The sequence below is a fragment of the Stenella coeruleoalba genome, assembly GCF_951394435.1.
Source record: "Stenella coeruleoalba genome assembly, chromosome: 3".
Taxonomy (NCBI): Eukaryota; Metazoa; Chordata; class Mammalia; order Artiodactyla; family Delphinidae; genus Stenella; species Stenella coeruleoalba.
Genome location: NC_137148.1, coordinates 26,156,913 through 26,171,086, shown reverse-complemented (window position 1 = coordinate 26,171,086; position 14,174 = coordinate 26,156,913). Strand labels below are relative to the sequence as shown.

At 49.3% G+C, this 14,174-nt stretch overlaps 1 protein-coding gene across 5 annotated transcripts in view; it reads right to left on the bottom strand.

Moving 5' to 3' along the window:
* Positions 1 to 14,174, bottom strand: part of PDZD2 (PDZ domain containing 2) — a 377,353-nt gene that overhangs the window by 259,743 nt on the left and 103,436 nt on the right. Inside the window, exon 1 of one of the 5 annotated variants that reach the window (XM_079916133.1) lies at positions 11,083 to 11,410. The exons of the other annotated variants lie outside the window; for them this stretch is intronic. The gene's annotated coding sequence lies outside the window, so the exon portion shown is untranslated. Of the gene's footprint in view, positions 1 to 11,082; positions 11,411 to 14,174 lie in introns of those variants that run through there. 5 annotated transcript variants of the gene reach the window in all.

Sequence of the window (14,174 nt, the reverse complement as noted above, 5' to 3'; positions counted from 1 at the left end):
CACTGGATTTCACTTGTATCAGACAATTCTGGGATGGCCATTGCTATGAGCGCCTCTCTCAAGGAATCTGGCCTTGTCCAAGGAATCCCAGAGCCCTAAAGACCAGGTGAGTTAGCGCCTGTTCTGGGCCTTCTGAGCATCCTAGCCCTGTTTACAATTTCTAACCCCCGCTGACAGCCAACCATAGCCAGTGAACAGGGAGTGCCCCTGGGCTACCTAGACTACAGCCACTCAGAATGAATTCCCAACCCCAGATAAGCCCCCAAACACTGTCTCCCCTCCCAAATGCACATGAGACTCGCTGAAGCACACATGAGGGATACATCCATTGACTCCATTGGTTCCCTTTGGCCCACACATCTCACGGAGCCTGACTTGCACAGGCTTTCTTCTAGCCTGGGGGAGACACAAGAGTGTGAGAGTGAGGTCAGATCCCAGGCCTCTGACACCACTGCTTGGGCTTAAGAAGCCGCGATAAAACTAAATCATCTGACACTTCTTCATCCTCTTTTCTTTTCTTTTTTTTTTTTTTTGCGGTACCCGGGCCTCTCACTGTTGTGGCCTCTCCCATTGCCGAGCACAGGCTCCGGACACACAGGATCAGCGGCCATGGCTCACGGGCCCAGCCGCTCCGCGGCATGTGGGATCTTCCCGGACCGGGGCACGAACCCGCGTCCCCTGCATCAGCAGGCGGACTCTCAACCACTGTGCCACTGGGGAAGCCCCCCTCTTTTCTTTTTCTTCCACAGACAGAACAGCTTCCAAATGGGACCTACTTTCCTTTGTTTGTGATTATGCAAAACTCACAATGCTTTTCCTTGAGCCTGATGAGTATTTTCAGTGACATGTCTTTCATTTTTGCAAAGAGTCAGCGTCAGCCTGCCAGAGCATGTAAGTCTTGGTGAAATGACCGAAGAGGGCAGATAAGTTATAAGGACTTCACTGGGGGACCTGTAAGAAACTTCACTGAGCTCAAGGAAAAACAACAACAAAATCCAGATCTGGTTCCTTGAAAGGCATTAATTAGCATTTAGTCCAAAAGTTTTCATCAACAAGAATCAAGACATTATTGATGAGCTAAGTTACTCCAAAATTCCTTACCATAGCCTGTGTCCTGTGACTGTGGACTCCGGCCTCGCTGGAGCCCTGCCACACTCCGAAAGCCACTCAGGCACATCCAAACTCTGCATCTTGCATTAAAAATTAATTGACTTCTTCCATTTTTCAGTGAATCAGAACACAACAGGAATTTATAATATCAGGAGGAACAATTTAAAAATAAAAGCCAGCCTCCTAGCCTGGGTGGAAACCTCGCTCAATTAGTCAAAATTAAGTTGATATTGATTTTTTTGGTCCTATTTGTAAACTCGGAGGCTGTGCACTTTTTAATGTCTGATCGGCTGTCCTTTTCTGATATCGAAATGCCAAATTACAATGGGTAATTGGAAAACATTTGCTTGGTGATTTTTGAAACGTCGCTGCTGGTCTGAAGTCTGGCTCTAGGGTTCCGACCCAAAGCTTCCCTTTTATCCTCAGTGAGGTGAAACAGAGCCTGTTGAATGTTTACTGGACAAATTGTTCAAACTAGAAACAGATTTGCAGCCTCGGAAGCCAACTATGTTGGCCTCCATCCAGGTTAGTTGAGCTTCATGCCCCATCCAGGCTGTCTGGTCAGCGCTGACTCAAAGACAAGCCACTCAAGCCTGAGGGGTCTGGAAAATCACCGTGTCCGGGAGGTACTCACAAGCACACATCCACCCTCTCCAATGTAAGGACACAGAATTCAAGCTCCTTGAGCATCGCCTCCTGTGCAGACTTAATTCCACTACTGTTAAATAGTTCCAATTCATTCACTCATTCATTTCTGAAAGCATTTACTGAGAACCGCAGGGGCAGCGCCGTGCTCAGGCAGTACAAAGGTGAACAAAACAGGTGTTGTCCCCATCTTTAGAGAATTTGTGAGTGTGAAGATTGGGAATTACAAGTGTTACACGAGCGGAAGCAGAGGGCGCTGTGGGTTCTCAGCCTCAGCCTCTCGCCTCTCCCTACGTGTGAGCCCCTGTGATCCCTCCAGCCCTCTACCTACCCCTGCTCAGCACCGTCAGTAATTGTCGGGGCAGCCGTTAACATCTGGCAGGAAAGGCTGGAGAGCGGCTCAGCAGTATATACCCCTAGACTCCGCACCAGTTCATCCCCCGTCGCTGCTTCGGTCCTGATCGTGCTCTCAGTTCTAACCACCGAGCCTCATCTATCTCTTGCTACTTCCCATCTTAGCATCTTGAAGACCGCCCTGCCTCTTGCACTGACAGCTGGAGTGTGTTGCAAGCTGCCTGTCAGCCCGCCCTTCACTGAGTTCCACCAGCCTTTGGAGACCCTGGTGCAGCTGTTTGCCTGAACCACAGCATGCTATTCGTAGATCTCTATGATATGAAATCCTGCCCACCTCTCCCGGTGGACAGAGACCTAACTCCAGGACCTGGTTCCATGCACCTGGTACCACCTATCCTCTTGCCATTGGCTGAACCAAGGCTCTAGGTGCAACAACTCAGAAGGAAGCACTGATCTCACAGGTGAAAAGATAGGCTAGTAAAGAAGCCACTGTTCCAAAGGAGTGGACCTGGTTGTTCCCAATGTATTACTCTGCCTTCAAATATGTCACCAAAAAATATCTGGCGAGGGATCTCGCTACCTAGATTGGGACAAAGGGAAAATGGCTAAATACCAGTTGGCATAAGGGACCTGGATAAATCCTCTCAAGAAGTATGGGTTAAGAACAAACCAGGGGGCTTCCCTGGTGGCACAGTGGTTGAGAGTCCGCCTGCTGATGCAGGGGACGCGGGTTCGTGCCCCGGTCTGGGAAGATCCCACATACCGCGGAGCGGCTGGGCCCGTGAGCCATGGCCGCTGAGCCTGCCCGTCCGGAGCCTGTGCTATGCAACTGGAGAGGCCACAACAGTGAGAGGCCCTTGTACTGCAAAAAAAAAAAAAAAAAGGAACAAAGCAGGAAGCAAGACAATGAGCCATGACCTCAGGCTCAAAGGAGATCATGCATGGAAAAGTGAGGGCCTGAGGGAGGACCCTGAGCCTGCAGGCAGGCACTGCATGCTCACACTGCCCAGATCTGCGCTGCCTGGCCGGTAGTGTGGCCATGGGCGACTATTTCATCTCTCTGGGCCTCTGTCCTCATCAAAGCTGCAGATGGTAAGGCCATCTGAAACCTTTAAATAGGCCTCCTCTTCAAGCTGGTGGATGGATCTTTTATAAAACATCGTCAAAATGGGTCAAAACCATCATGTAGAAGAGAAATGTATACAAGGTATTGAGTCATCTAGTTTGAAAGATCAACTCGGACAATGAAAGGTCTGAACTGAGGAACAGGTACAGAGCTGCCAGACATGTTCTACTGAATGACAGTTCCAAGAGCCACCGGACTGAAGAGGGTTCCATAATCAGGTACATTTGAGAACTGCTGTCTGCTGCACACCCTTCCTAGAGTCAAAATTCCTGCTGGAGGCTCTGAGCAGCCCTGTACTGTAGACACCTGCTTAAGGCCTTCACCAGTGCTGTTAAAGCTTACTGACCATGGAAGTCTTTTTTATATTTATTAGCATCTTTCAGATGTGGGCTTCCAAGTTTCAGACTATGGGATATAGGACTATAAAGGGAGTTTTTCTTTTTTAAACATAAAGAAGCAAAAACCAAGCAGGCATAATCTTAATTTACCATTTTGAAGCCTAGGCAGCAGCTCACAGCTGGATACATATTCAAGGTCATAGCTGGCCTCAGCCTTCTCTTTCTTACTCACTGACCCTCGGGTCACTGCAAAGATATGGTCCAGCTGGGCGAAGTGGTGACCTCGGTCTTCACCAGCCATTTCTTATGGGGCCCGAGGACACACAGCACGCTGTCAGCAAACCAACCAACACAGAACTAAATCATGGTGATGTCTTCCTGCCTCAGGGACACGCCTCTGCTTGCTCCGAGACTGCTCAGGGGCAGCTAATTGCTTTTCAGCTCAGGGTACACAGCTTTCTCACATCCACTGTTCCCCGGGGTCATATTTTCTCAAGCTGCATTTTTCAGCGAATAGGGCAGGAGGAAGAGGAAAAAAGAAGAGAGGGCAAGAAGTGGTGGGCAGGAAATTGCTTTTTATCTTCATTGTAACTTAAATTACCATCTTCAAAATCCTTCACTTAAAACAATAAAAAAAAAGTCCTTTCCCAATCTTAGCTTTTGGGTGTAAAGTTGAAGTTTGAAGCTCCAAACTAGAGGGAAGTGTGGTCACTGATGCTCTGGGAGAGAGAAAGAGCATCTTCCATGGAGGAGTAGGAGGAGTTTCCTCTCTGGGCGCTGATACATTGGTCACCCTTAGCAGAAGTGTTGAAGGAGTGGACAGCAGGTGCCCTGCCCAGTGTCCTGGGGCTTGTCTCCTTAATGCTTCTGTCTTCAGTATTCCAGGGCCAGACCATCCCCCTTTCATGTGAGGCCTCTACTGTGAGTCATTGCACGTTGATCTCATATTTTATTATCCTCTATTTTCAAATTCTTTGAAGACTGATTGTGTGCTGTGGGCCACTTCCAACTTGTACTCACGTGACTGGCCTCAAGAAGCTGGTTTCATGCCCACCTGGGTTGCAGGAACCTCTTAACTGGTTTCTGGATTTCTCACAAAGTCAATTGGTCCATGTACAGTTGTTGAGTAGATCTCTTCCTGGGGAAAGGGGTGTCTGGGACTTCCTATTCTGCCATCTTGCTGACGTCACTTCCTCTCCACCTCCTCAGTTTCCATGTTCCTAAATTCATGTTATATGCAAGAGCACACACATCATTAAGATTCACATGACTTATTTGCCAGAGTAGTTCTTTCCCTCCCGTGCGGTTTGTGACATCACTCTCTTTTTGTGGTAGGCGGTGGTTGTTACTGAGGATGGTGAGGGTCTTTATTCTTTTGATCTGCCCTAAAGAAGAAACCACACGGCTGGTAAGGGCAGAGCTCCACGGCTGAAGTGGACAGCGGGCTGCGTGCTGGGGACCCGCCCGGAAGACTGGGGACTGCTTTCCATAGGAAACAGGTCAGGTTGACAGCCCAATACCAGAGGGCCAGTGGGGGCTACAGCCCTTGGCATGAGGTACCTTGTGGGCAGGAGCCAGAGGTCATGATGATGCTGGCAAGTTTCACCCTGGTATTAAGAAGTACTGAGGGCTACTCTCAGCACCCCGCAGCTTCCTAGAACACAGACAGTGATGTCTCAGTCATTGCCCTCACAAACCAGTAGCTCTTATTCAAAGGGAAAAGGCATTTCTGATTTCTCATAACTCCCTTAGTGCTTAAAAAAAATATCACATTCTTAATTACCCGCTCTCCTGAGCTCCACCTTGATTTCAAGTCAAATTATTCCCAGTTTGCTCATCACTGTGGGGAAGTGTGTGGCAGGGGGATGGGGGCAGGAGAAGAGGCTGAAAAATGCCTATAAACGTCAGGCTAAGTTTAAACACTCCAAGTGGGAAAGACACTAGAGATAGCAGACTGGATTATCTCTCACATTCAGCCCTCCGTTTACAGTCGCCTGCTTCCCCAGTCCTGATTTATTTAATGCTTCCGTCTAATGAGCTTTGATTTGTGGCCAACGATTGCACTCAGCCAGCTGTACTCAAAACCACCATGACACATGGCTTCCATCAAAGTTGCTGCACGACTGTGAACTGGTTCAAGCGTTGAGCAGTCTCGCTAAAGGGAGGGAAAGGCCAACGCTAGCATGAGATGTGCTGGGAACTTTTGGAAGGTGAGTCGGGCATCAGAGGGAGTGACTGAGCGGGAAGGCAGACACCAGGAAGGTGCTGAAATCGTGAATCAAGCTTGCGCAGCCGAACTTGAGGCATCTGGCTGAGGCCTGTCCTCTCCATCGATCACCATCATGGCTGTGGTCACAGAGAGCTGGGTCTTGAAGACCACTGGAGGTCACCCCACTGGGGTCCGCCCCCGGCCCTGGAGAAAGCACTTGGCTGTGAAACTTACAAGAAGAATTAGTCAAACACATGTTGGTGAGGATGTAGAGAAACTAGAACCCTCACATATTGCTGAGGGGCAGGTAAAGTGGTGCAGCTTCTCTGGAAAAGTTTGTCAATTTCTCAAGGAGCTGACACAGAATTACCATTTGTATTCTGAGGTATAGACCCCCGCAGAATTGAAAACAGGTGTGTAAACAGAACTTGTACACGAGTGTTCACGGCAGCACTGTTCACAACAGCCAACAGGTGGAAACAACTCAAATGTCCATCAGCTGAGGAATGAATAAACAAAACGCGGTATATCCACACAGTAGAATATTATTCAACCATAAAAAGGGAATGATATTCTGACACGTGCTACCATGTGGATAAACCTTGAAAACATTATGCTAAGCGAAAGAAGCAGGTTACAGAAGGCCATATGATTTCATTGATATGAACTATCTGAAACAGGCAAATCCATAGAGACAGAGAGCAGATTAGTGGGTGCCAGGGCTGGGGAGAGGGAGATGGGGAGGGGCTGCTTAATGGGAATAGGGTTACCTTCTGGGACGATGAAAAAGCTCTGGAACTAGAGAGCGGTTATGGTTGTGCAACATTGTGAATGTACTTAACGCCAGTTTAAAATGGTTAAGCAGTAAATTTTATGTTTTGTGTACTTTACCACATGCACACAGAAAAGAATTAGTCTTGGTCACTTATGTGCCTGCCCTACCCCTCAGCATTCTGGTTTTGTCACTGTGCCCGCTGGTCTTCACCTCTGACTTTGCCCTTGGACAGTGCTTCTTGGACTCCCTGTGCTTCTTATTCTGGATACCGTGCTAGTGATTTCCAGGCGTCAGGTCCGCAGTCTGGCCCTGGTCTCAGCCTGCTCACATTAAGGCCTTCGGCTCCTGTTAACCCCAATATACAATCAAGAGAATGTGGTCACCCCTTCAGTCTGATATTACTGCTGCTAAATCAGTCTGGTCTTTACACAAAAATATAAATAGAGTCTATTCTATTACTCTGCTCATGACTTTAAAAATCCTATGTTAAAAAAAAATTTTTTTTAACTAAAAGAAGATAAAAATCCTCAAGCCGTGTGACAGATATCCAGAGGCTCTGTCTAAATATTGACTGGCCATGGTGCCTCAACACAACGGCTCACGAATTCTCATTTAGCTTTTGGTGCCATGAAAATTTTTGAATGAGTTAACTTATTTCGACCACCTCCAGAAAGTAAGAAACTGCCTATTAAGCCAGTGTGCATGAACTGGTGGATTGTGAATATTCAAGTGGCCTTTCTCCTATAACATTTAACCAATTGGCATGAGATGCGGGCAGCAGAGACACGGTCTTCAAGGCATCGTGTCCATGGAATCCCATTATATGCTTGTTTATAATCCAGATGTCCAGATGCCCAGAGATTCTGGTTCAGGAAATTTCCATAAGGTCTCTTTGGCTCTTACACCTGATCCTTCAATGTCTGCTTCAAACTCTCCCGTAGTAAATATCAACTTGGCCACAAACTTACCCTCCATCTTTTGGGAGGAGGTACCAGGGGCAGTCCGGAGCCCTTAGCTTTCTCCTTTTCCTCTCTGAAACCTCTCATGCAAACTTCAACATCACATTTTCAACCATCTTCAGGACAAATCTAGTGGGATGCTCTGACTACGCTAAAATCTGGACTTTTAGACCTGCCTCTGTTTCTTCCCTCCAAGGGTACCAACATTCTAATTATTCAAATTCTGGGTGTTGTCTTTACTTTCTCCTTCTCTTTTATTTCCCCAAACCTATTTCTCTCCTTTAGAATGTCTCTCAGATTCTTTTTGCTATACTCTCACTGCTACTGCCCATTTGGAAGAGTCTGATTTCCTCCTGCCTACCGTGCAGTCAGTCATCAGGCTAATAACCAGACCGCTGCTGTTGTCATTTTTCCATTTTGGTGTCTCTTCCTGTGGTCGCTTTCCCATGTTATCTTCGTAAATTAAGAATCTACAACATCACATTTGAATTCCCATCCTGGCATTCAAGACTCTTGACAAGTTGGCCCCATCTTATCACTCAATACCTCCTAACGGCTCTACCCCCCCACCCCACCCCACTGCTGCTCACATCACCAACAGAGTAAACACATTCCCACCCCAGAGCTTCTGCTCCGCTGCTGGCTTCTGAAATGCCCTTCCTCCCTCCTCCACCATATCACTCATTTAACAAATGTTATTGCAGCTACTGTGTGCTGGGGACGAAGTGCTTAGGGTACCTAAGTGTGGACAAAACAAAGAACTCTTGGGATCCCTTGGGACAATTACATTCGGCTGCTCTACAATCCATATCCGTCCCATTCTTTGACATCTGGTTCCACTTTCTCCCAAATGTCATCCTGATAACCCTAGGCATGTCCAATTTTTCCCCTATTTTCACTGTTCATACCACTTATTGTTGGTATCATATGGCTCAGTTCACCAGCATATACTGTCTTTCATAGTTCTCTGATTATTCCTCTAGGCTTGTTTCATGGAAACTGCTGAAGTTATTTCACACCCGGAACCATGTTTGGTTCACTATTGTTCAAGCACCCAGCACATTGCCTGCACATTTCCTAAGAATCACTCCCAGTGCATGATGGATGCTCCGTAAATACATGTTTCAATGCAATTCTGCTTGAGTTCAACGTAAGAGCCACCACTCCAATGGCCACTTTATCCATTAAGGGCAACGCTTCCTCCACTCCTACTCCGCTTCCTTAAGGAGATGAAATATTGGCCAAGAAACACGCTCCCCACCCCTCCCGCCTGCTTCGCCTAGAGCAAGATGCTCTCAAGGCTCTCCTGGGAGATGCTCTGCAAATGCTGGGTCCTGAAGTCGGAAGAGGCCGTAAACCATATCTCCTCTTGGAAATTCATGACGCATTTTCTCATTTTTGTTCATTTTTAGCCATAGGAATGAAGAACACAGATATGGCCCCTGCCATCACCGAACTTAACCTATTAATACTTCTGAGAAGCCCCTTGGTAAAGAGATTTTAGGTTTGTTTAACTGTGTTTTCCCAAACCTTACTCACTAGAAGCACCTAACAACGTTCCATGGACCACATGCTGGGCTTCAGGGAGAGGGCCAGCCAATCAGGCTAAACCAAAGTTTTGGGTGAAGGAACAAAGAACTGATCTTTTAATTTCATACTAGGAAGTTTCGCTCCCCTGGAAGCCTCCTCAAAGAGCCTGGTGTGTGTGCACTGACAGCTGTTCAAAGGCATCCTTGTTAAAACACAGTGCGGTTATGAATAGGGTGGTCCCAACACACGTTGACTGTGCAGCAGCTAGTCACGCTGTTTGCTCCCAGGCACCCAGAAATAACAACAGCGGAAACGATAGAGTAAGAGACTGGGGGAGTGGGTGGGCACAGACCAGGGGAGGCGGGGGCTGATGATTAGAAGCTCTGGCCCCGGGGGCTCGCTGATCACGGGTTGTATGAGTCTTGCTAATGGGGTTAGAATTGGGGCAAAGCTAATGGCTCATAGAGGGTGAGAACCAGCTGGAAACAGGTGGGGGGTGGGAGCGAGGACGGAGAGGTGGAGGCCGTTTGGGAAGAGTGGAGCTGTTGCTCTGACACTTTATTCCTCTAGCATTTTGGGGGTTTTTGTTTTGTTTTGTTTTGCGGTACACGGGCCTCTCACTGTTGTGGCCTCTCCCGTTGCGGAGCACAGGCTCCAGATGCGCAGGCTCAGCGGCCATGGCTCACGGGCCCAGCCGCTCCGCGGCATGTGGGATCTTCCCAGACCGGGGCACGAACCTGTGTCCCCTGCATCGGCAGGCGGACTCTCAACCACTGCGCCACAAGGGAAGCCCTAGCATTTTGTTTTTAAGGCAGAGACCACACCCTTCCATACTTTAGGAGGAAATGGGTAAATTCTGAAATGGACACATTTATCCACCTGGGGTGCCTTCTCTGCCCTTCTGCTTTGGGAGAGAGAAGATGGAAAGGACAGGTTAAGAAGGGAAGGGAAAGCGGAAGGGAGGAAGAAAGGGAAGGGAGGGAGGGAAGCAGGCAGGAAAACTCTTCCAAAAAACACATTTTGAAGAGTTTTCCTGCCTGCCTAGAGAGTGGCATGGACTTATAAATAATACCAAATGTAAAATAGATGGCTAGTGGGAAGCAGCCACACAGCACAGGGAGATCAGCTCGGTGCTTTGTGACCACCTACAGGGGTGGGATAGGGAGGGTGGGAGGGAGGGAGATGCAAGAGGGAGGGGATATGGGGATGTATGTATACGTATAGCTGATTCACTTTGTTATACAGCAGCAACTAACACAACATTGTAAAGCAATTATACTCCAACAAAGATGTTAAAGAAAAAACAAACACATTTTGGAAAACTCAAAATTAGCGGATTTCCCACTTGAAGATGACACATGACCACGGGATTGCATCAGGTAGGCCCGTCCAGGGTCCACGTGTGAGAAGGTATATCCTCCCAGTGGCCATCACCTTCCTATCACGTCCCGCGTCCCCAGCCCCAGAGCCATGCAGACATGTCAAGGCCCCCCCTTAGGCGTGCTGCACCCCCAGACCAGAACCTGGGCACCTCCTCCACCGTCTGAGCTCTGGGGTGTCCCATCACGGTACCCCCTGGGCTGGAGGGGCTGCCTGACCCTGCTCCGCCCTCCCCGGCGTGGAGGCTGAAGGCGGGTAGCACGCCAGTGCTTCGAATTGCTCACAGACTGAACGAGATTTGTTGAGCCCCTGCTAAGTGTCAGGCTCAGAGAAGATATAAAATACAAGTGCCTTAAGGTCCAGGCACTCAAAAAGTTTCCACTCCACTGTGGGTGAGAACGGGAGGAGGCACCTCCCAGGAGAGGCGCCTGTGAACCCAGGGGGCTCGTGGACAGAGCTGCCAGCAGACAGGCTGACAAGACACACAAAAGAGAGGAGCCACCGCACCTCTGGCCTCCCCCCTGCCCCCCCACACCCCCCACCCCCCGGCCTGGGCAGTGACCGCCTCGGGCAGAAGGGACCAGACATGCGGAATGAATTAGGGAGATAGGCAGGAGCTGGAATGAACAGCACAATAAAAACAAGCGTTAATTCACCCTCAGAAGCCGGAGCACTTCACAGGGCGCGAGGTTGGGCCGACGGGCCCCGGCTGACCCCTTCTCTTGACGTGAGGCTCCCAGAAAAGGCACCGTCCCGCGCAGCTGGCGGCTCCTCGGGAGGAAAGGGACAGGGTCAGGGCGGACCTCGTGCGTACCCGGGACGCGGAAACTCGCCAAAGCTCTGGTGGGGTCGAGCCAACAGCAAAACCGCCCTGACCATTCTCTTTCACAGAGACTTTTCCTTAAGAATGCGCTGACTGTCCCATCAGCCAGGAAGCTGTCCTAGCCCCTGGGAACGGCCATTAACGTTCTGAATACACTGTAACCTGCTGGCCCTTGTCGCCCTTGATTCAAAACAAAATGAGAGTCTAAGATGCATACAGGGCTGTTTTTATTTTGTTTCTTCATATTTGCTTAGCTAACTGGATTACTCATCATACTGAGGATTCTTCCAACTCCTGCCCCCAGGGGACATGGTGATTTTTCCCTTGGCCTCCCCAGCAGGGCCACCCTGCTCCAGCAACTTGGAAGGAGGCCCCCAGTCACGTGTAGGGCAGTGCCCCGCCTCCTGCCGGGCTGGCCGCAGCGGGGACAGCCAGGACCCAAGCCCACGAGTGGGTGGAGGCATGACCGCTCACTCTGGACTCGGGACCTAGGAGTTGTTTGGTGCAGGGGGCGGCACTGAGGGGCCAGAAGCAGCAGGACAGTGTCCAGGGATACCCAGCAGTGTCGTGGGTGCCGAGTCAGCCCAGCATCCCCAAACCAGCCCTGTAAGCCGCCTGGCTGTCACCATGCAGTCCACCTGGATTCCTCCCTTCTGATCTTCAGGGCCCATTGGCTTCGTGGGCTGCTCAGCACAATAAATGCTTTTTCTGCTTTAAGCGTCCAGGGGAGGTCTGTTCCTCCACCAGGCCCTAGAGTGTCACCATGGGTGATCCGGCCACAGACCCGCAGCGTGAACAGGCCTCCATGTGGGCCAATGGGATGGCTGGGCAGGGCTGGTGTGAGGTCTTCCCCAGCTCCTCTCCCCCTTCCTTTTATCTAATTATCCACCAAATAGTAATGAAAAATAATATTGGTATGTGCTGGGGATGTGGTGATAAACAAATGAAATGGTCCTCACCCTCAGGGAGCTGACAGCCTTTAGAAAAATTCTGACAGTTTCTCAACGCCGTCTCAACCCCGAGCCTCATTCCCAAAGGTCTCTTATGTCAACGGTAAGCACGTGACCTTTCGCTCCACACAGGCACATGCAGACACACGCCAGGTCCTGGAGGCACCCGGCCACCTCTTCCTGCAATGCTTCACCTGAACCCGTCTTCGTTTAGTGCTGTCCTTGCCTTTCCCCATCAGAATGAAACTATTCTATGTCCCATTCCTGTGCAGCCCTGGGCGCATCTGGAGGCCTAAATTACAGCCATTAACACCTTAGTGGCCAGCAATTTAAGAGTGAAGGCTTTTTAAGAAATCTGAAGACAACAGTCTTCTGTACCTAATCTGTAGACCTCAAAATTGGGGCCCTAATTCTCAGAACTGGAATCAATGTGGGCGGCTGTTTACTCCACGTCCAGCTCTTTAGAGCACTGAGCACATAGCCTTATATTCCAGCCTGCTCTGCCCATCCTTCCTCTCCCCTCGCTGCACAGCCGGCCGGGTTGTCTTCACCAGCTGCTAATATCTGCCCCTCAGAAGCTGTTATTCCGTTTCACAGAGAGATTGGCAAATTGTTTCTGGAAAAGGAGGACATGGTTTCCCTTCCACCACGTCTATCTTTCATGTTAGGTTCAGTCCTTTTTTTTTTTAATTAAAAAAAAATATTTATTTTATTTATTTATTTTTGGCTGCGTTGGGTCTTTGTTGCTGTGCACGGGCTTTCTCTAGTTGCGGCGAGCGGGGGCTACTCTTTCACTGCAGTGCGTGGGCTTCTCATTGCGGCGGCTTCTCTTGCTGCGGAGCACAGGATCTAGGGCATGCAGGCTTCAGTACTCGCAGCACAGGGGCTCAGTAGTTGTGGCTCGTGGGCTCTAGAGCACAGGCTCAGTAGTTGTGGCACACGGGCTCCACATGGAGCCACGGAGTAGTTGCTCCATGGCATGTGGAATCTTCCCGGACCAGGGATCGAACCCATGTCCTCTGCATTGGCAGGCAGATTCTTAAACCACTGCGCCACCAGGGAAGCCCCTGGTTCAGTCCTTTTTGAGAATGTTTATTTTGAAAGAACAAAGCCTGTTAACTTTGGTTGTCCGTTTTCCCCTACAAAAAAATATGACAACCCACCTAAAGATTAAGAAAAAAGACTGAAAGTGGTATATAGATAGCAAAGTCTACTGATGCACTGACTTGGAGCCTCGAGGAGCAAAGTGTGCTCAAAAGAGAAGAGAGGGCGAGGCAGAATACAGCTGTCTGGTCAGCTTTTTGCAGGTGACAGTTGTATAAAATCAGGTATTCTACGTGTGCTACCTTCAAACTCTGCAAGCACCCCTTCCTCCAAAACGCTGGTCCAAATGGCCACCGCAGACTTCCAAGCCCAGAGAAACTTCTTCAGGCTTCATGTTTCCATTTTTACCCTCATCCATTCTTCCCACGTTATAATTTGCTCCTGTCTACAACAAAAACAAAAAGCCATCTAGAAATGGTGGTCGAAGCCAAGGCAGTTCAGACCCCAAAACAAACGAGGAGCTGCTTGTCATCATCGATGGTGAACTAGACCACAAGTTCTGAACGTCTGTGGTTTGTCCAAAGGGTGGACCCTGGGAAACCTCCAAAGGGCGGTCGTCAGCTGGCCACGGGTGCTGCTACCCTGTCATTGACTGCGCTGCCTGTAATTTTCAAGCAGGACGCTCCACATCACACGATGCCAACATCCTTCTCCGCGCTTTTTATAACACAAACACTGAGTTTTCGCTGAACAAGCCCTCACTTGTCCAAGCCTCAGTTAGTCTTTTGTATGACATATGTAGGTTGGCATTTTTATTGACTTCTGAAACACACCAAATGTCATCCAAGGAGGAGTTGGGTGTCATTTCACAGAAACACTTAAGTCCTCTATCACAAGCACTGGAAGGGACATTGGTGGTCGTGTACTTTAA